We start from the raw sequence: 22,060 nt of genomic DNA, 5'->3' as shown, positions 1-22,060 counted from the left end.
CTAGAAGGAATTAGCTTGTGTAATGTTCTGAGGATTTTGCAACTTGCTCTTCAGTATCTTGTTGCACAACTGTTAAGAATTTTGGCTGATTTTGTTTTGTTTTGTTTTTTACTTCTTTTTATTGAACCAGTTTGTTTTTTGGGGTAAATGTATGAACTTCATTCCCAGGTCCCATTACTCCTTGTGGTATATATTACTCTAGAGTTTTTTCTCTGAAATCTTGAAGCATCTGAAGTGCCATGTGGGGCATGGCCAGTGATCAGTTATATTTATGCAGGTGTTTCTGACCAGTAGAACAATGCACCACAACTCCAGTGTCTGCCAAATCTTCCTGAAGGTCTTTTGCAGTCAAACAGGGAGTTCTAATTTGCCTCTCTAGCAATCCTACAAGCGGCTCTCACAGAAATTTTGCTTGATCTTCCAGACCTTATCTTGACCTCCACTGTTCTTGTTACCTGCCAGGAAAGGGAAACTTGAAAATGCTTTGCTGTCTTCTTATAGCCTTCTCTTGCATTTTCAGAGTGCTAGGCAGCTGTTTAGAAGAACCAATGGTTGCTGTTTTTTGGAACAAGTTAAAGATATATTGTTTTGCTTAAAATACAAAGGGAATTTAACTTTATGCCTTTTAGAGATCATTTCATCTTCAACTTGCTTAACTGTTCACAGTAACAGTAAATTTTACCAGGGGTGCCCAAACTTTTGCATGCCACAGTCACATCTCTACCATAATATATAAGCCTTTACCTTCACAGGATCAGTAGGTGTCCTAGGGATTTGACCGGTAATGATCAGATGGTAACCTCTACCCGCCTTTAGTCGTACCCTGATACCCAACTACAGGTTCACAGCAGAACCCTTGTGTACTCACCTGTATTACGCTCTCACCTTATAGTCCCTCCTTTGGCTGACAAAGCAGAGAGACACATTTGGCACAAAAGATTACGGTTTAGTATTCTCCTCGAGTCCATACCGCTGTCCCTGCCAACATTTTACTAAAAGTATTTTCCTTACTGTGACAGATAGGAAATGACACAGGAATATAAAAGCTAATAATAATCCCACATCTCTCAAGTGGTTACTTGACGTTCCCTGCAGGAAGTTTTACCAAACTGCGATAATCAAGGACAACAGCGAAAGTTACAGACCAGTTACAACAAATGCAGTTCCTCTACTGATAAGGGGATGAGGCCACATAATAATTATCTTCTGCCCACAGACACTTTCAAACTATTTAGTACTTGTCTGTTTTAGAAAAGCAATAATAAAGAGGGATCCTTAAAGGGATTGTCTACCTTTGGGAACATTTTTTTTTTACTCAAATGCATGTATTTGGGGCTAATATTTATTTTTGCAATTCGATTTCATTACAAACGCTGCACTTCTTGGCTTTTATAATATCTTTGTTTTCTTGCACCTTCAACTTTGTTGTGGTCTGTGGTCATAAATCAGCAGCGGTCAAAACGCTCAGATCCGGATGTCGCTACTTGCACCCGGGGGTTAAAGGGTCACACCCGAATGAAGAAGGGGGTATTTACAGGGGAAATATATAGTTCGTGACGCCACCCGTGGTGTGCGGTAATAGGGAGTACTGCCGCTGCCGTTTGGAGTACCCGGGGTGATGGCGTGGGGCAGCTAGATGATGTTACCCTCCACAGGTAGGGAAAGGCCCCGGGACCCCTGGTTGCAGGGGTTAAACATGTACTCACTCAGCAAGAAAGCAGATGCTGACAACGTAGTAAACCAAGTCTCTGAGTGCCATTGACCTCTTGGGGAGCTCATCCGAGTCCCATCCCCTGCAGTACTGCCTGGTGGTCTGTGGCCTGCCTCCTGGCACCGTATTTTAGAGTGTTGAGCTGGCCCGTCAGCTTGGAGCTTTCCGGGCCCCACTCCCTGCTAAGAGTAGCAGAGGAGCCTGCTCTCAGGAGCTCACGCTTGGGGTTTCAGTAGGCTGCTTTTCTTGGAAAGCCCTATCCTCCTCATTGCGCTAGTGCCCCCGATCTCTGAGCTTCGTGGGAACAGTCCATATAGGCCCTGTCCTCCGCAGGTTAGTTGCCGGGTTGCTTGAAGCTTCTCCCCGGCCTAGGGTCCATGTACCCCGACGTGCCTTCGGTCCCAGCCCGGCTATTGAACTGCGGCTGCTGGCTGTCCTCCAAGACTAGCCAAGCACACAGTCCCAACCTCCCGCGACCGGGTCTCCGACTCCTCCGGGTCCAGACCACCATCTGCAACCTAGTCTGCTTTTCCCCTGGGAGCTCCAACTCCCAGCTTCCTCCGAGTTCCTCACAGCTCAAGGGCTACCACTGAACTTCCTCTCACTTTTCTCCCCTGGAGCCGACTGACTTGTCACCTCCCACCTCTCTGCCTGACCCCTAGGTGGGCGGCCCTATTCCAGCTTAGCAGCCCACTGGTGTGCCTGACAGGGTGTGGTGCGAGGTGTAACTAGGATTTGTGGATGCTGGTGGAGGCAGTACCACAAGACGGGGACCCAGTACCATGGGAGGTTGAGCCCTGCACAGGGAGAGAAAGATTGTGCAGAACCCTGTGACGACCTGACTAGTCCAGGGCGTCACAAAGGCAAATGATGCAAAATTTGTAGATACCGAATTACAAAAATGATGGGGGGTTGGTCACCTAATTGTGTCAATTATTAGGAAAGCAAGAAGAAATCATATTTGTGCATTGATTTACATTGCTCCACTAATATGATCACTGGAGGTCTGTAACGCTCGGTCCTGGCCTTGTCAGAGTTGCCACTCTCCTCATCTGCCCGGTGGTTCCACGCTCTCCTGTCCCGGGGTCTGTCACGGCCTCCTCCTGCTTCCAGGCCACATGCAGCGCTTCTGTGAGAGCCCGTAGGGTGCTTGCGCGGCCAGGCCCCTTTCTTAAAGGGCCAATGTCCTATTACCCGGAAGTGATCCTTCCTCAGGGAAAAAGAATTGAGATTCTTTTTCCCTGAGGAAGGAGGCAGATGAGCCTCAGAAACGCGTAGGAATGATCTAAATAAAGAGAATATTTTGACTTATACATGCTCGTGGTTTTTAGCGCGGCAATAAACCCGTTTTCTCCAGTCCTTCATATTCAAAATCTGCTCTATAACGGGGCCGCTGCAGAACCACCCAAGCGCTCATCCATGCTAATAAAGGGGTTGTGACTGGCACAACCCGGCCAGGTGAGTGCACTGTTTTTATCCTCTTTCACTCTGTAAACCGGGTAAAACCCTATTGCGCCTTTCTTGTCTCCCCCACTACAGCACTCCCCTTACAGGAGGCACCTGAGCAACGTTGCCTACTAGTTAGTGCGTTGCTAGTTCTCAGGTCCAATTACACTACTGTGTCTAGTACTGCTTGCCTTGTCCTAGTTCCAGTTCCGTGTTGCTAATCTGTGTCTCGTCCTAGAGCCTGCTCTCTACCATCATCTCCGTGCCGCCACGTCTGAGTCGCCACCTCTATGCTTCCACGTCTGAGTCATCATCTCTCTGCTGCCACGTCTGAGCCACTATCTCCATGCCACCATGTCTGAGTTTTTCACCTCCGTGCTGTCACGTTTGAGCCACCATCTCCGTGCTGCCAAATTTGAGTTACCATCTCCATGCTGTCACATCAGAGCACACCAGCACCGGATACTAAGCGACTCTATCAGTCCATAAGAGCCGACCTCCACTGGTTCCTTGCCGTTGTGCATTTAGGCCCCCTGTGGCTGCACCAGACAATTCCTGTATAGGGGTTAACTACTGGTTAGCTCCCTCAGGGGAGTCCGGTGTACGGCCCAGTGGGTCCACTCCCGGATGCTCGCTGCCTCTCGGCGACCGTAATTAGGTCCTATCTCTGGGACAGCCATCGATCACAGGAGTAGTAATTTCAAAATCACGTGAGTAGAGTAGTAATGAGCATGTGCAACTATTGCTCCTATCACAGTTTATAGGAGTAGTGGTCGGACATGTACGCTACTGCTCTCTTTACTCAGGATACTTTGCCCCAACACCCACCTCCCTGCCCTATTTTATTCTGTTGACTGGTGATGTTTATGGGACAACCTCTCTTAATATTTAGCCTCTAGGGCTGTCAAAGTGCTAGGATCCTCTAGTTTGTGTGACACTAAGTACAATAATTGCTCTGGGATAGGTGCGAAACAACAAAATTAAAATCAGTGCCAGACCTATCATATGACAGAAACCAGCTGCACTTAAAGCACTCCATTAACAATAGTGAAATAATGTGGGACTCCATCGTGGTGTCAGTCATTTTACCAGATGAAATATCAAAAATCTCTATATTACCACTAGTATTTTTGACAAATTCTGAGATTGCGCGTCCAAAACAAATACACTACTTTAAAAAAGTTAGGGATATTTGGCTTTCGGGTGAAATTTAAGGAAAACGTACAAAGTTCACGCTACATTGATATTTTATCGTGACAGTACGGCATTTAAGTAGAAGTATGCATTCATGATTTCCTCATCTCAAACAATTTATTAAAACAAAAGCTAACAACAGTGGTGGGTATACTCTCCAAAAATGTCAATGTCTCAATAACTTGTCCTGTGGCCTTGAGCAACGATGTCTCCTGTTGGTCACAAGTGGAGTTATTGTCTGCGGAGGCATGGTATCCCACTCTGATGGAAGGGCGGCCCTCAGGTCCTTGAGGTTCTGGAGTACAGAGTTACGAGCCTCTACATGGTGACTCAACTGATCCCATAGGTTTTCTAAGGGATTCAGATCTGGAGAAAATGCAGGCCTCTCCATTTGAGGTCTCCCAGTCTCCAGCAGCCATTGATATCTAATAATGTGACCTCGATGAGCTGGAGCATTGTTGTCCATGAAGATGAAATTAGGCCTGTGTTGTTCATGTAGAGGCACAATGACTGGATTAATTATGTTATTCCAGTAGTAGAGGCGTTTCACTTTACCATTCACAAAGTGTAGGGCAGCTCTGTATTGACTAGACACACCTGTTCACACTGTAAAACCACCACCAAAGGCTCATCTGGTGACAACAGTGGCTGATGCATAGCGTTTTCGTTGAAGTCTCGAACATCGTTGGCGGACATAATTTCTGCTCAGCATGAAACGACTTTCATCAGTAAACAGCACTGAGGCCTACTGGTCCCTCATCCAGAGTAGATGCTCCCTGGCCCATACAAGACATTGACAACTGTGACTGGTGATGTGGTTAAGTACCCTTGCAGGACTTCTAGCACGCAGACCACGCTGATGTATATGATTTTGAATGGTCTGACAAGACACTTGAGTGCCTGTCACCAACTTTAAATGTGCCTGGAATTGGGTGGCATTCATCATCCGGTTCCGAAGGGCATTGTTTTCAATGAAGCGGCCATCAGTGTGGGATGTGGACAAACGACGTCTACTTCTTTGCCTTTCTGTGACTCACCCAGTCTCTCTGCATCTCTGTTGAAACCTGCTGATGACACTCTGTGCTCAGTGGCTACTTCTGTCTGAGAACATCCTGTTTGAAGCCTCACAATGGCGAGGTACTTTTCATCAACTGTTAGGTGTCATCTTGGTCTCATGAAGTCAAAATGGGAACAGCATTATGAGGAGGTCTGGTTAAATCCAATTCTAATTGAACCCCAAAATGTATTGGGTGATTCATGGATCAAATACTAGTTGTGAATTTTTTCCATTAAGCTCCTTGTTAGAGAACAGCAAGTTGTGCAAAACCTGCTGAAACACTGAACAGTTGGACATGAGCATCCAAAAGTTTAGAGAAAATCACATTATGTTCACCTGAAAAGTTTACAGAACATTTTAGGATCATCCTGAAGCTTCACCCTAAAGCCAAATTTCCACAACTGTTTGTGAGTAGTGTATATACAGTAATAAGAAAAGTCACATTGTAATATAAACTTTGTTTCACTATATTTTCCAGGTCTCTCTATGTAGCTTGCAGTATAAAGAATGGGGGTTTTCATTATGGTTTCACAGCTACCACTCCTGCTGGCGATTCTGCTGCGTCACATCAACAGAGCAGCTCTATTTCTTCCGCTCCACTCTGACTATAGACGACATGCTGATTTATAGCCTACTCCCCGCAACTAGGCAGCGGGGAGCCAGCTAGCAATCAGCATGATATCAGAAGTCACACCCAGTCAACAGAGCAGAGCAGAATAGAAACCACTCCTCTATTGATGAAACGTCACTGGAAGCCGAAAAGAGCGTTCCGTGACTGCTCTGTGCCAACAGAGATCTGCTCCAGGCAGAACAGGCTTAAAGTTCTTAGGCCCATAGTAAAAAAAAAAAAAAAATGATATAGTCCCAAGTAACTTCTTTAAAGTCCACTCGGAAGGCATTCAACAAAGTCACCATTGCTTTTTGCTAGTAATAATGGCGAGGTGGACAATGCTTGTAAAATGCAAGCCGGTTGACGCTCTGATTGGGTTGATCCTGGCTGCGCACAATACAGAAAAGGCGAAGACTTTTGGCTTGGGGTTGAGTCTCTGCACAGATATGTCGGAGTGCAATGTGATGGCATTTCATAGCTTTACAGCAAATTAATGTTTTATCCGAAGCAGATGGATTGTTCCCTGTGCGCATTCCTTGGGAGCTATTAAAAAAAATACAAGCAGTTTAGGAGTCAGCGGTGATTGTTGAGTGTGTTGTGCAAGCCATAGGCAAATTCATTGGAAAATCCCAAGTATTAAAAAAATAAATATCTTCTTAAAGATTAATTATGGATACAATCCTGATTTAATTATTAGCATATAGCAGCTTATTGCAAAGCCTATTCATATACAAAGAGAGTATGATAAAAAAAAAAATACGAAATTGGGATTTTTCTTTTATCCATACAGCCAACTCCATCCCATTATGCATAGCAGATAGAGGGGTTGTCTACTTTGGATATACCTTTTGCTTTTGCCCTACTGCAAATGGCAGTAATAGAAGGGGATCCCCCAATTAGGACAACTATGCATGGATTTGCATTAGGGCCCTTTCACATTGCGTTCTGACCTCTGTTCACTGGTCCCTTTGGGGCTCTGTTCGAACCCTCTGCAAAACGGGTTTAGGACGCATGCGCCGACAGGGCCATTGACTATAATGGTGCAGATGGAGTCAGCGTGTGCTCTGTCGTGCACCATTTTTGGGCATGTATTCTTACTGAAAGTGGACACCCAGACACAGTCTACTACGTCTGGGTGTCTGCCTCCAGAAAGTATATACGTCCAAAAATGTTGCACAACAGAGCACACGGTGACTCCATTTGCACCATTATAGTCAAAGGCCCCGTCAGTGTATGCGTGGCGCCACTGAGGCTTCAGTCGCCACGGGGTATTGCATCTGACTTAAAGTGCAATGCTCATCCTGGGTAAGGAAGAGGTTAACCACTGGTTTTCACTTACACAATACACTTAGATGGTTTCCCGCCAGACTGGGCTGCAGGTGGACACCATAGCAACGGGTTTTTCCCAAGCACTGATGAGTCATCAGGAAGGTGGGGGCTGCCTGGGGAAGTGAAAGAACACACACAGTTTCGCTTTAGAACAGTTTGGAGAACAATTTGGGACACAAGAGAGAGAACAGCTTGAGACAGAGAAGAGCAAAGCCTCTGAGGGGGATGATGAAAGGCTCCCCTCAGAGGGGCCGACCGGGTACCAGGCAGACCGAGAGAGAAGCAGGAGACGACTGGGTGGAGCCGTGAGACAGAGAAGCAACTCGATAGCCGGCAGGTGATCCCCAACAGCCCCTTCGGGACCGGCGTCGTTGGGGTGCAGAGCCATAGGGTAGAACATACTTCATGTTGGACTACCAGAATCTGCAGGGAAGGGGTATTTCACGTCCAATTGCCCACCACTAAAACTCCCGGGGCGCCAGCAGCATATAGAGACAAGAGCCACGGCCATGGTCAGGTCCATAACAAGTTTTGCGCTCCATGCGTACGGGACGGCAACTAAAGCCATGGACACTGGGGTCCCCAAGTAGCTTCACACCACAGGGATCCACACTACAGAGCGCAATGTAGGAAGGTCTCACACGCTTCACAACACTGTACGTGACCTCTGATTCATCAGAGATCGGCTGGGGCCCATCACAGCGATGACCGGTACTCTGAGGGCGCAGCACACAAACTGAGTAAAAGACCTGGACCCGCAACCATTGCCTCAGCCTCTTATTCAACGCCAACGGCCCTTCCCCCATCGCCACTGTCCTCCCTGGGGCTCGCTCCACCTGTGGGGAGCTGAACTATCTGAGCTGCGGTAACATCAGCCCCGGAGGAGTGCAACATCTCACAGCGGTGGCTAATCCCTGGCCGCGCACCACGGGTGGCGCTGCAAAGCAAACCCCCATCCCCTACCACCCGTCACCTTGCACCCTCTTTGATGTAGCCGACGGGGCCATGGAGCCGGGTCAGGCCATTCACAGAAACCCCAAACGCCACTGGCCCGGTGTCGAGTAGCCCTGAAGGTCCCGTGGGGCGCTACATATGCATCTGTAACCCGTTTTGCAGGGGGATTCGGACAGAAGCCCCGACGGGACAACTAAACAGAGGTCAGAACGTAGTGTGAAAGCGGCCTTACCCTATCTACTAATATGATCACTAGAGGTCCTACCACTGGGACGAACAATGATTACGAGAGCCGGAGTTCCAAAGTCCCATGTGTGAGAAAAGCAGTACTGGGCCTGTGCGACCATTGCTCCACTCACTGTCTATGTGATAGTGGTCTGTCATCCTCGCTACAGCTCCATTTACACAGGAGACTTTAAGAATCCCATCTATCATTTGAATACACGATATTTATGGGACAACCCTTTTTAATATTCAGCTTATGGGGCTGCCAATGACCTAAGACCCTACAATGTCTCACTCTAGGTACAATAGGACAAATGGTATTAAAGTGCACAACTGGTTCAATAGCTCATATTCTTCTTTCCAAACCATTTACAGAAAAGCCTGTAAGATGAAAGAAAATTGGGAATAACCACCTGTAGGAGTTGTAATGGCACCCACTTTGTCATTCAGCTTTCCTTGGACAGAGCAACATGAATAAAATAAGAGCAAAACCTAGATACTTGGATTTGATGACATGTCCTCCTTTAAAGGGGCTGCCTGGAGTATTTTCATTAATGGCCCATCCTAAGGATTGGTCATCAATATCTGATTAGTGGGGGTGCGCCACTCGGCACCCCTGCTGATCAGCGGTTCAGTTAAATAGGGGGCAAATGTGCCGTACCCAGCGGCGGCCACTATATAGTTAACAGAGCTGATCTGTGCAGCTCCAGAACGGAGCACTTCTGACAACCACCAGCGCAGGGAGAACAGTGGATCGGCGAGGGTCCCAGATGTCGCACCCCCACTGATCAGATAATGATGACCTATCATATGGATAGGTCATCAATATAAAAGTCACGGACAACTCTTTACTGAAAAAGGAGGAACTGTTCATGTATACTATGTGATTGAACATCTGTTACTTTGACTTTTTAGAGACTTATGTAACTAATACTGAACATTTTGATAACCTTAGGATGGCTTCTCTGTAGAGTTCAATAGTAAATTTGTGAGCCAAGTGGACAAACAGCACACTGCAAGGGTCCAAGGTGAGCCAAAGTTCTGTCTTGTGTATGACGGCTCACACACCACGGTCCAGAGAAAACATTCACACGTTACACACATAAGGGCAGAGTTAATCATCTAATTTACTCATTTACAATTTACACATTCTAATTGCACCAAAATCTGGAGCCCATTCCTTGTTTCACAAGTTTTATGTATATATTTAGCAGTTTTTGGACCTGGAGTATCTAGAATGGTTGACAAAGCGAAGTAATCAGTAAAATGCCGCAAATAGTAATGAGCGAGCGCTAAAATGCTTCAGTGCTCGATACTCATATCGAGCACGCCTGGCGGGCTTGACTCAAGCAACGAGTATAATGTAAGTCAATAGGAAACAAGAGCATTTTTCCAGAAGACCCTAACAGGAAGGCTGGAAGGGCTGGAAAATTGCTGAAATGGCTGGAAACAGGTCTCAAATGAAATCGGAACAGCATCTCTGACTCCCAAGTTGATGCTGGGAACTAAAGAATTTAAAAAAATGACATGGGTCCCCCATATTTTTGATACACAGCCAAGGTAAGCAGACAGCTGGGGACTGGTATTATCAGGATGGGAAGGACCATGGTTATTGGCCCCTCCCTAGCCTAAAAATAGCAGCCGACAACTACCCCAGAATTGTCCTATCCATTAGATGCACCAATTCTGGCTCTTTGTCTGTCTCTTCCCAATTGCCCTGGTGCTAGTAGGGTGGGAATCAGGGTAATGATAGTTGGAGTTGATGTCAGCTGTTGTAATGTCAGCTGGCATGAAGTCTATGGGTTAGTAATGGAAAGGCATCTATCAGAAGACGCCATTACTAACCCAGTAAGTAAAAAGAAAAAAGACACACACACAAGAAAAAAAAATAGTTTATTTGAATAAAGACTCCCTCACACTATCCCTTATTCACCAATTTATTATCAAAAATGTTTCCACAAAGTGCCGTCGTAGTCCACAATCCTCGAATACAGCTCTGGCATCTGTGAATATCAGTAAAGTACAGGTATTCATATGTACCAAGTAGTGATAACAACTCTCATTAGAACCGCTGGGTCTCGCTGAGCGCAATGATGAGCTGCCAGTTCTAATTACAGTTGTCGTCACTACCCAGTGCCTGTGAATAGCTGTACTTTAATACTATTCACAGTCACCGGAGCTGCCTTCAGGAAATGTGGACTACGATGGAACATTTTTGATAATAAATTGGTGAATGAGGGATAACGTGGGGGTGTCTATATTCAAATAAACTGTGTATTTTTTTTTTTATTTTTACTTACTGGGTTAGTATTGGAGGTGTCTGATACACACCTCTCCATTAACTACCCCTGGACTTGATACCAGCTGACATTACAGATTACACCCCCCCCAAAATAATACCCTGACTGCCACCTCACTAGGGCAACCAGGAATCGTCTGGCAAAGTGTCAGAATTGGCGTATCTAATGTGATGTGCCAATTCTGAGGCAGCTGTGGGCTGGTATTTTTAGGCTGAGAAGGGGTCAATATTCATAGACCTTCCCAGCCTGATATCAGTCCCCTGCTGTCTGTTTTACCTTGGCTGGTTATCAAAAACATGGGGGACCCCACACCATTTTTTTTTAATTTATATGTTAGGTTAAACAAAGCTAAAAACACCCTTTAGTGCCACATGAAAGGCACTAAAGGGTGTAAATGTACAAACCATGCTCTAATGTAAGCTCTCCCACATACATCAACTCTCCCTGAACTGCTTCCAGAGGAGAGAGTGTGCCGAACATCAAGCTACCAAGTTTCATATAAGACCCAATGATGCGATGCAGCTGGTCAATCACAGTAATGCCAATAGTCAACATGGCTACGGCATTACCGTGTATGGTAGGCAATCCCCGTATGTTGATTGGCTGAGTAACAGCCGCAAAACTTGTGGAGCGGGGACTCAAGAACCCGCGATACTCGATCGGGTAAAGAGTATACCCAAGCACCCTGATGTTCGATCGAGTATTGAGCAGTGGCAAGCACGCTCGCTCATCACTAGTAGCAATTATACTAAACTACTAATTGCTGGCCATGTTTGGAAGCTAAATAATGGAGTAAAGAAAGCCAGCCATGAGTTGGCATAAGAAACTGTGTCTTAACTTGTTGAGTCGTTCTGATAAATTTAGCACATCTACATTTATTCTGTCTAAATTTTAGACCGAATGAGAAAATGAGGGGTACCGGATAATCCATTTAAAGGCTTTAGAAAACAGTAGCAGGCCTATTTAAAACTTAATAAGCACCTTCAATGCTAAATTTATCGAGTTAAGCGGACTATTCCAGTTCTATAAATTTTTGGCATATGTAGACGGCTGCATGAAAATCATTGAACTGGGTTGAAGAAGAGTCAACTTCCAAGGAAATCTTTATTTCTTAGGAATAGACAAAACGCCCACGCCGGGGCTTGCAGGGCTCACATGGTCACCGGGCCGGTGGTATTCGGGGTCAGGCTGTGAGTGGCCCGACCCGGCATCCGTGACCCCCGGCGGGTTTGAATAAAAAGGAAAGTCCGACCGTCAGTCCGGTATTACAAGGGGGAACGGAAGGAGGGTAATGGGGTCCCTGGGGGGGGCTTGCCATCGCTCTTCCCCAGGAAACGGTACGGGACGGGGACGGGGTGCTTGCAGCGCCACCCGTGGTTTGCGGCCAGGTGTTAAGCCGCTGCTGCGCGGTCTCTCTCCGGGGCAGGTGTTACGGGCAGCCGGATGGAATCGCTCCCCACGGGTGGAGCGGGGGAGCCCCGGGAGGTTAATGAGACCCAGGGCAACAGTCCTCAGGGACACCGGGGGCACAGGGTGGCGGCATTACTCACAGCAGTCACGGTGTGCGGTTCCAGTTGTTCTTTATTTAAAGTCCGTTTCACATCGCACCCGGGTGCTGGTCCTCGCCGCCTGTAGCCTTTGGTCAGTCCCGGGCAGGTAGGAGGAAGGGGTGTCCGGTGAGGTGTTCTGGGGGTCTCTCCCTTTCGGTGCGTTAGTGCCGTCCCCGTGGCATAGAGCATCTTGGGAACTCGCCGCCTCCCTGCCTCTCTCCTCCCCGGTAGCGGACCTAACACAACCGCCACCGGGTACAACTTGCTCCAGGGAACCCCAGTCCTCAGCTCCATTCCCCTCCTCTAGGTGTTATCAGCCCTGGTCTCGTGGCATCTCCTCAACAGGAGCGGTTCTCTGGACGTCTGCACTCCCTTGCAGCCTCTGACGTTCTGCCTAAACTTCTGTGTGCTCTGCACTAAACTAACTCCTTCAGGCCCCCCTCCCCTTGGTTGTCATGGGGACCTGCCTGTGTCCAGCCACCTGCTCATTAATGAGACAGGATGAGTCATGGACTCAGAACAAACTTCATGCTGCAAATGCTGTTAACTCCTTCCTGCCAGTGTGATGTTAGTGTGTGTTGTGGGGACCTTTCTTCCTCCTGCCCGGGAAAAATGGGGTAACATTTAATACCCTGTAACGACCCGTTTACAGGGGCGTTACAATAGCTGTTTAGCAGTTTTGGAGGAAGTATTTTAAAGGAACCTGTCACATCCCCAAATGCTGTTAACCTGCAGATAAGGGGTTAATAGCATTCTAAAGCTCCTGATTTCAGAGAGAGGGGGGCGGTTTTAGTCACTGCTTAGTACATAGTGAAAGGAGGCTGTAACCACGGCCTGGCACTGACTGACAAACGGCTCTGTACTGATGCCTGCTGTCAGTCAGTGCCGTGTCGTGATTACAGCTGCCACTATTTACTGAAAGGTGACTGAAGCTGCACCATCCGCGCCGCTATCACTGAAAGCCGGAGGCTGCCAAGAGGAATAGTTAATTCTCTCACAATAGCTGGCGTTTCAGTGCGGTGACCGCTTGGCTTTGGAAAGCTCTCTGCAGGTTACAGGTTCCCTTTAATAATGAAAGCCTGTGACCATGCCCCTAAAATAGCATACAGATATCATAGACAAAGGTTTCTGCTCATGTAGGGTGTAGCGGGGTGGTAGTCATGGGTGAGGGACTGACTCCGGATGCCCCAGCACGCTACATGAAATAGCTTGTCCTGGTTGGGTGCGTTGACTTTTGTTGTGTTGGATGTGAACCCATGCAGGCCGCATACTGCAGATGATGCTGGCTGGCCAGGACCAAATGACCAGTTGTACTCATAAGAAGACCACCTGTTCATTTTAAACAACAGTACTTTACTCAACAGTTTATCTTCAGTAACAACTTTACACAAGATAGAAGGCACATAACTTCCAGGTCATTCCATTTGTACAAAGCATTTTCAGACACAGTCTCAGTTCCCACTGGGTTGCGTCTGATCTTACTGATCCTGTGAGTCCCAGAGCAACCCAGTCCAATGCTACAGTCCAACTTGTGATGGTCACATTCCCTTCTAGAGGCTCCATGTCCAGTCTCCTTGTAAAGGAGAGGGTCAGAGGTTCCGTTACCATGGCCAGAGTAGAGCCTTGTGCTCCCAGATGCTTCCATATCCCCGTCTCTTCTCCTTGTAGAGTAGGGAGGTATGGGCAGTCAGTAGTGTCAGAGTAGAGGCGTATGCTCAATGTGGAGACTCCACCTGCGAAAGCCGACTTCATTCAAACGCCAGTTATTATTAACCCATTAACTTGATGGTTAGAAGCCTCGCCACTTAAGTTGTATCCTCCGAATTCTTCTATCTGGGACCACTCCAAAATGGAGGCCAGTTTCTAGCCTTCACATTCTAACGTTCAGTGTCTCAGTCAGCACTCAAGTATCACACTCTCTCAACTCCAGTCTCCTTCTTTCATTCTCTGCCGCAAAGCACTCACTACATGCAACCTACACGACCTAAAGACTATTTGCCCGTATCAAGCACCCTTTAGATCTCCACTAAATTTCCAGTAGCAAACCGTCACTTTCCCTTTCAACTAACTCATCCCATTGGGGGGGCTAGTCCCAACACTTAACTACAACTATGCACAAGTGCTAAACATTATTTATAGTTATACACAGGAATGGCAGAGAAGTATAGGCAACCAGGTATCTTGTAGCAGGAGTGTGGGCAACACTACAGAAGTTGGACTGACCTTGGTAGAACACGCTGGTAGCTATATAGAAGTCAAGAGAATTCTGAAGAAATAGACACTTGGCTGGAGGTAAGCTAAGTTGGAGGGTGAAGGTAAAATCATAACAAACGCATGTTATCAGAGTATTTTGCTACCTTAAAGGGAACCTGTCACCAGATTTGGCGACTATAAACTGCAGCCCTCACCACTGAGCTCTTACATTCAGCATTCCAGAATGCTGTATATAAGACCCCAGGCCGCTGTGAAAAAAAACCACTTATAATTCTCACCTAAGGGGCGGTGTCGTCCTACGTCATACACACTAGTCAGCATTTAGGTCCTGCGCAGGTGCACTTTGATATGCCCTACTCAGGGCTGATCAAAGTATTGTAGTGCACACGCGTGGGCGGTCTTTAATCTTTCATCATGCCTGCGCATTACAGTACTTTGATCTGCCCTCAGTAGGGCAGATAAAAGTGCGCAGGACCGCAATATCAGGCTGTGTGGATGACGTAAATGCATCATCCATACTGGACTGGGTTGAAGGAGGATGGAGATCGCAGCAGAGACAGGACGCTGAACCGGAGATCAGCAACACCCATCGGACGGGACCGCCTCCTAGGTGAGTATAATAAAAGTGTTTATGTGCTACAGAGCAACCTGGGCTCTTAGAGTATTCTGGAATGCTGTATATAAAAGCGCACTGGTGGTGGCCGCAGCTTATACTCGGGACCACACAGAATGGTTCAGGCAGCGCCACATAGTATGGAAGGAACATTTCAGTCCATATAAGTCCAAGGTGGTATATAGGGGTGCTCTCCAACAATTCCCTTTATATTGATGAAAGTGAGCCTTCAACTTCATAGAAAATTAGATTATCTCCACCTCAAATAGATTATCTCCACCTCAACGCGTTTCCCCATACAAAACACCGTATGGTTCATCAGGAGGCCAAAGAGATAAGGTTATTAGATATGCAGGTCCACGGCGCCATCAGCAGGTATCCATAGCAGGCAGACAATGCTGAAGATATGTTACTGCCATAGTCCAGGGCGAGGACGCCTCTGCCTGCTATGGATCCCTGCTGATGGCGCCGTGGACCTGCATATCTAATAACCTTATCTCTTTGGCCTCCTGATGAACCATACGGTGTTTTGTATGGGGAAACGCGTTGAGGTGGAGATAATCTATTTGAGGTGGAGATAATCTAATTTTCTATGAAGTTGAAGGCTCACTTTCATCAATATAAAGGGAATTGTTGGAGAGCACCCCTATATACCACCTTGGACTTATATGGACTGAAATCTTCCTTCCATACTATGTGGCGCTGCCTGAACCATTCTGTGTGGTCCCAAGGATAAGTTTGGGCTCTGACTCCATCCCTTATTTTGTGAACCTTCATTTCTGACAACTGTATATGTTTATTGTACACATTGTCTCTGTATTTATATGCATGTGACCGGTTTGGTCTAGTACTTATATTTATATATGCACGTTGGTGGTATGTGGCCTTGACCTATATAAAAAATAAAAATTTATAAATTTGGAATAATTGAACTATTTACTGCTTGACAATATTCCTGGGACTTTTAGTCCATTTAGTGTACTCGCAGCTTATACTCACCAAATCTGGTGACAGTTTCCCTTAATACTCAGGCACTGCATAGCTGCCTGAGCTGGCCTTAAAAGGCCTGAGATGAAGTCAAGGTGCAGACTACCACCCAGGAAGCTAGCCATAGGGAAAGGGAGCAAAATCCGACACTGAAGCCGGGATAGGTGAGTACACAGAATCCGCTACAGAGAACCGCATTTTGCAGAACTTCTTTAGGAAAAAAAAAATAATGGCAAAGTAGATTATCCATAGAAATGAATAGGAAGAATAATCCAAAAGTATTTTAAAAAAACTCTTTAGAAAACTACATGTGAACATGGTCTAAAGGGCACTTTACACGCTGCGTTCTCGCTAATGAGATCGCTAGCGAGCGTACCCGCCCCGTCGGTTGTGCGTCACGGGAAAAATCGCTGCCCGTGGCGCACAACATCGCTTACACCCGTCACACAGATTTACCTTCCCTGCGACATCGCTATGGCCGGTGAACCACCTCCTTTCTAAGGGGGCGGTTCGTTCGGCGTCACAGTGACGTCACACAGCAGCCGTCTAATAGAAGCGGAGGGGCGGAGATGAGCGGGACGAACATCCCGCCCACTTCCTTCCTTCTTCATTGCGGGCGGCCGCAGGTAAGAGGTTGTTCCTCGTTCCTGCGGTGTCACACATAGCGAAGTGTGCTGCCGCAGGAACGACGAACAACCTGCGTTGTGCAACAGCAACGATATTTGGGAATGGAACGACTCGTCAACGATCAGGTAAGTCATTTTGATCGTTAACGGTTGTTCCTGCGTTTCACACGCAACAACGTCGCTAACGAGGCCGGATATGCGTCACGAATTCTGTGACCCCAACGACATCTTGTTAGCGATGTCGTTGCGTGTAAGTAAAGCGGCCTTTAGACTTAACTTGTCCTTGTATTACATTGACGACCATTCATATAAATGACGTAAATGTAATATTATAACAGTGTCGCAATATCCAAGGCACAAAAACTACTCTTTAGTCAAGAAAAAACGTTATTGGTCCCAGCATACGTGAAGGGAATAAAAACAGCGACGTTTTGGCCAACGAAGGGGCTTTCTCAAGCCATAAAAAAGGTGTACATGGATGGGACACAATTCATTATTCATGGAAATGTAATATTAGGTGTATCCTGGTCAGCCGTGGCTTATCCTGGCAAAATTAGCTGTTATCCAGGGGTGCTACAACTTCTCTGACCTGAAAACATTTTACCATAGACTTTCCTAAAATCTGAAATGTGCACAGTAATAACTGCGGTGGAGACGCTGTCTGATATTAAGAAATATAGCATTCTATCAGAAAACCAAGAAGAATCACCACTCCTACAGCAAGTATTCCATCGCACATATAACCGACCCCAATTTGTAACTCAATCTCGCTATATGTTACAAGGACTCACAAATCAAGGGACCTTGCTGGAGTCGGCTCAAGAGAACAGGCAGAGCTGACGCTTTGTTGAGGCTTTAGACTGCGGCCACTTTGCCAGTTTGAAAACATATCAAAAAACATCTTCAAGGCAAAAGTAAATCCCCCCTCCCCGAAACTTTCTCTCACCCTGCAAATGGCCGTCTGGTATGGAGCATTGCCTCCTGCCAAAACCATTAAATGAAGTGCAGATACCTTTAAAGGATTTTTTTTTCACTTTCCTCTAATTGATTAGTTGCCAATAAAAAGCAGAGAGGACGCCTTATAAAGGTGATGGAGGGGGGATAAAAGGCGTTTGTAGCTGATGGACGGGGATTTGGCATTGCGATGTTAGTTAGTGCACTTTAATTATTTTGGCTTGTGCGCTGGAAAAAAAAAAAAGAAACACATAAAATTGTGTCCTTGTGGAAAGATTTATTTTTTTCTGTCTGTAAGAAAACTCTGCTCTCGTAACTTCGTAGTAATATACCTTCCAGACAGATTTTTCTCATTTGAATACAATGCCTATACACAAACATGTAAGACGCGAAAACATTGGTTGGTCTTCAGAGATCTGACAGACGGCGCTGCTTTCCATATTGTCCCTATAGAACGTCGGCTCCTCCAAGTCTGTGGATGCGTTTATTGATCTTAGTTTGAAGTCTGGTCTTTATGCCAATAAATAAATATTCAGATATGTGAAGAATCGGCAGGTAGTTAATCACCGAAAGGCTTGTGGCGATGGACTTAAAAGGATTGTGCAGAATTGGAAAAACATGGCTAATTTCTTCCAAGAACGGCGCCACATATGTCCAGAGGCCATGTATGGTATTGCAGCTCAGTTCCACTCAATTCAAAGGAGTTGAGCTGCTATAGGGCCATTTCACACATCTGGCATTTTGCCGGATTGCCGGATCCGGCACACTTGAGTACAGTGTAATATTGTACAATGGCATCGCGGCAAGCTCCGGTCACATGCTCCGGTCACATGACAGCATGTGACCGAAGCTTGCCACAATGCCATTGTACTGTATTGCACTGTACTGGAATGTGCCGGATCCGACAATTCGGCGAAATGCCGGATGTGTGAAACAGCCCATACTAGACACAACCCATCTTGGACAATCCCTTTGAAGGGACTGTCCGTTCTGACCAACAACACTTGTTGTCGCATTACAGTGCCATTCAAAAATTTGGGCTCACCTGGTCAAAATTACTGTTATTGTGAACAGTTAAGCAAATTGAAGATGAAATGATCTCTCAAAAGCATAAAGTTAAAGATGACACATTTCCTTCATATTTTACGCAAAAAAAAATAATATATATATATATATATATATATATATATATATATATATATATATATATATATATATATATATATATATATATATATATATATATATATTTTCATCTTTCACATTTTAAATGTAACAAAAAAGAAATGGGCTGATGCAAAAAAGTTTGGGTATCCTTCATGGCCATTAACTAGTTGCACCCCCTTTGTCACGGATCACTGCTTGTAAATACTTTTTGTAACCAACAAAGAGTCTTTCACTTTTTGTTTGAGGGATTTTCATCCATTCTTACTTGTTAATATCTTCCAGTTCTGCGGGATTCCTGGCTCGTCTTGCATTCACTGCTCTTTTGAGGTCTAGCCACAGATTTTCAATGATGTTCAGATCAGGGGACTGTGAAGGCCATTGTAAAATCTTGAGGTTGTCTATTATGGATTTTGATGTGTGTTTTGGACCGTAATCCATTTGTAGAAGCCATCCTCTTTTCAACTTCAGCTTTTTTACAACAAAGTTGCTGTGAGAGCTGCTCGTAGGATTGCTAGAGGCAAATCATAACCCTCACTTGACTGCAAAAGACCTTCAGGAAAATTTAGCTCTTTAATTGTGGTACATAGTTCTACTGTTCAGAGACACCTGTACAAATCTGGCCTTCATGGAAGAGTCATCAGAAGAAAACCTCTCCTGCGTCCTCACCATACAATTCAGAGTCAGAAGTATGCAAATGAACATCTAAAACAAGCCTGATGCATTTTGGAAACATGTGCTGTTTTCAAAACCGATGAGGTTGAAATAGAACTCTTTGGCAACAATGATCATAGGTATGCGTGGAGAAAAAAAAAAAAAAGGTACAGACTTTCAGGAAAAGAATATCTCGACAAACATTAAGTATGGGGGTGGATCAATTATGCTTTTGGGTTGTGTTGCAGCCAATGGCACGTGAACATTTCGCAGGTAGAAGGAAGAATGGATTTAATGACATTTCAACAAATTATTGATACAAACATAACACCATCTGTAAAAAAAAAGCTGAAGATGAAAAGAGGATGGCTTCTACAAATGGATAATAATCCTAAACACACATCAAAATCCACAATAGACTAAACACAAAAAATGCAAGCTGAAGGTTTACAATGGCCCTCACCATCCCCTCATCTGAATATCATTGAAAATCTGTGGCTAGACCTCAAAAGAGCAGTCCATGCAAGATGACCCAGGAATCTCACAGAACTGGAAGACTTTTCCAAGGAGGAATGAATGAAAACCCCTCAAACAAGAACTGAAAGACTCTTGGATGGCGACAAAAAGTGTTTACAGGCAGTGATACTTGCCAAAGGGGGTCGTACTAGGTACTAAGTATGCAGGGTGCCCAAACTTTTGCATCGGACCATTTTCCTCTTTTGTTAATTTAAAAATGTAAAAGATGGCAGTCAATCATGAATGCTGCCACTCTATTATAGGTACAGGCCTATGGGACTGATGGAGGTTGCCAAGTACATGTTTGCCTTAGGGGAAAAAATTAATTAAAAATCAGCACTCCTTTTTAAAGCTGGATTGACGTTGTGTAAAAAGTGAATACAAGCATCAGGTATTAACCTATTTACAGCTAGTCATATTCCATGGTTTTATATTAAAAGATATTATACAATAATATTTAAAAAATGTAAGTAATGGGAGCAGATCCCTGACCGGTCCGGATTTATGACGTTGAAACGCTGGGAGTTATGACTTGTTACAAGAGAATGTTGGTTTTGTAGGACTGAGGGATCCACCCAGGCCACAGTATCAGACCACAGTGGCACTTGTGTTGACAGATGCTTAATACAGAGATTAAACCACTCAGCTCTGTCAGTAAGCTCTTAAACATATTGCAGGGCTTCTGGCGGAGCCGAAGTAACCACGAGTACGATTCCTATTACTGGAACAACATGGAGGAAACTGAGAAGCAACATATCCAAGAGTCGTCGTGAGGAGAGTTTGTGTAGAGGACAGCCAAGAGGGTGAGCACGACACTTCCCGCCATCTTATTATTTTATTGTGTTAGTTCAGATGGAATAAGGTCTTTGACCAAAGGCCTTGACAAAAATCCAAAGATCCCCTGGTGAGCAGAAGGTCCTGTCATCTCTGAAGGCTCTTGCTGGGGATGATGTATCTTTCATGTCATCCAGTTTGTGACCTCTGAAGACGATCACTTTTGTTCTTTAGAAAAGTCCACAAGACCAAATATTTTAGTTTAGTTTTTCCATTTTGCTTTTTTTACTTGTTTTTTTTTTTGCTCACTAGTTTTCTATTTGAAGTTAATGTCCATTTGTTCGGGGGGAAAAAAACAAAACTTGCCAAATTCATGATAAGTAAAATCAGGATTAGATAAATTCCCTAAAGAAAACTGTCGGATGCAACATTTCATTATTTTGGTCATATTTTAACCTTTAGTTATTGTGCTCATGGACACAGAACTTGGGCAGCTCAGAGAAATAGCGGAGAGCTGGAGAAAAGCATCAAAGACAACATTGGAGAAAGGACTAGAAAAGGATGGAAAAACAAAGAAATATCCAGCCCTCACTATCCAAATAAAATAATTGATCGCTATTTTGAATAATCCACCAAAAATATGAAGTCTATTATTTTATTTGGATCGTTGGAGCTGGATATTGCTTTGTTTTTCTCTCATTACACACAGACCATTTGATCCGTGCACCTGATAGTGAGTCAGCTTGACGTTTCTCTATTACTATGGAAGATGATGGAGTTCAGAGGATGCCATACGATGCCATACTCCTCCAGGGAGTGACGGGCAGGTGGTGCTCGGTGCAGTTGAAGCAACATGATTGTAGATGCTCATGGCAGAAATAATTGCTGGCTTAATCCAAAACAGCAGAGACAGTAGGATCTAATGTCATCAATGGTGGCTTCGCTACATGCTTGCAATCTCCAGAAGTCCTCGACTTTGGGCATACATCCTTGCACCTTCTGCCTTGCCCGCGCGCTTCATTCCTTTCCACCCTACAATGGATAGTTTAGTTACACTGGCCATTTAAGTATATAGCTTTGCACATAGTAGCTGATTGTCATGGCTGCTCCCTGGCAGACACAGAGCAGGGGTCCTTTGTGAGGTCATGGCACCTGTTGGCTCAGCAGCCTGATCGGTGATAT

The 22,060-nt window shown here is 45.4% G+C and overlaps 1 protein-coding gene across 5 annotated transcripts in view; it reads right to left on the bottom strand.

Moving 5' to 3' along the window:
- The window catches only part of RIPOR3 (RIPOR family member 3), a 259,002-nt gene that overhangs the window by 202,100 nt on the left and 34,842 nt on the right, over positions 1-22,060 (bottom strand). The window lies entirely within an intron of this gene.

This window comes from Anomaloglossus baeobatrachus, chromosome 5 (assembly GCF_048569485.1).
Source record: "Anomaloglossus baeobatrachus isolate aAnoBae1 chromosome 5, aAnoBae1.hap1, whole genome shotgun sequence".
Classification (NCBI taxonomy): Eukaryota; Metazoa; Chordata; class Amphibia; order Anura; family Aromobatidae; genus Anomaloglossus; species Anomaloglossus baeobatrachus.
The sequence above is the reverse complement of the archived record's forward strand: the minus strand, read 5'-3'. Positions and strand labels throughout refer to the sequence as shown.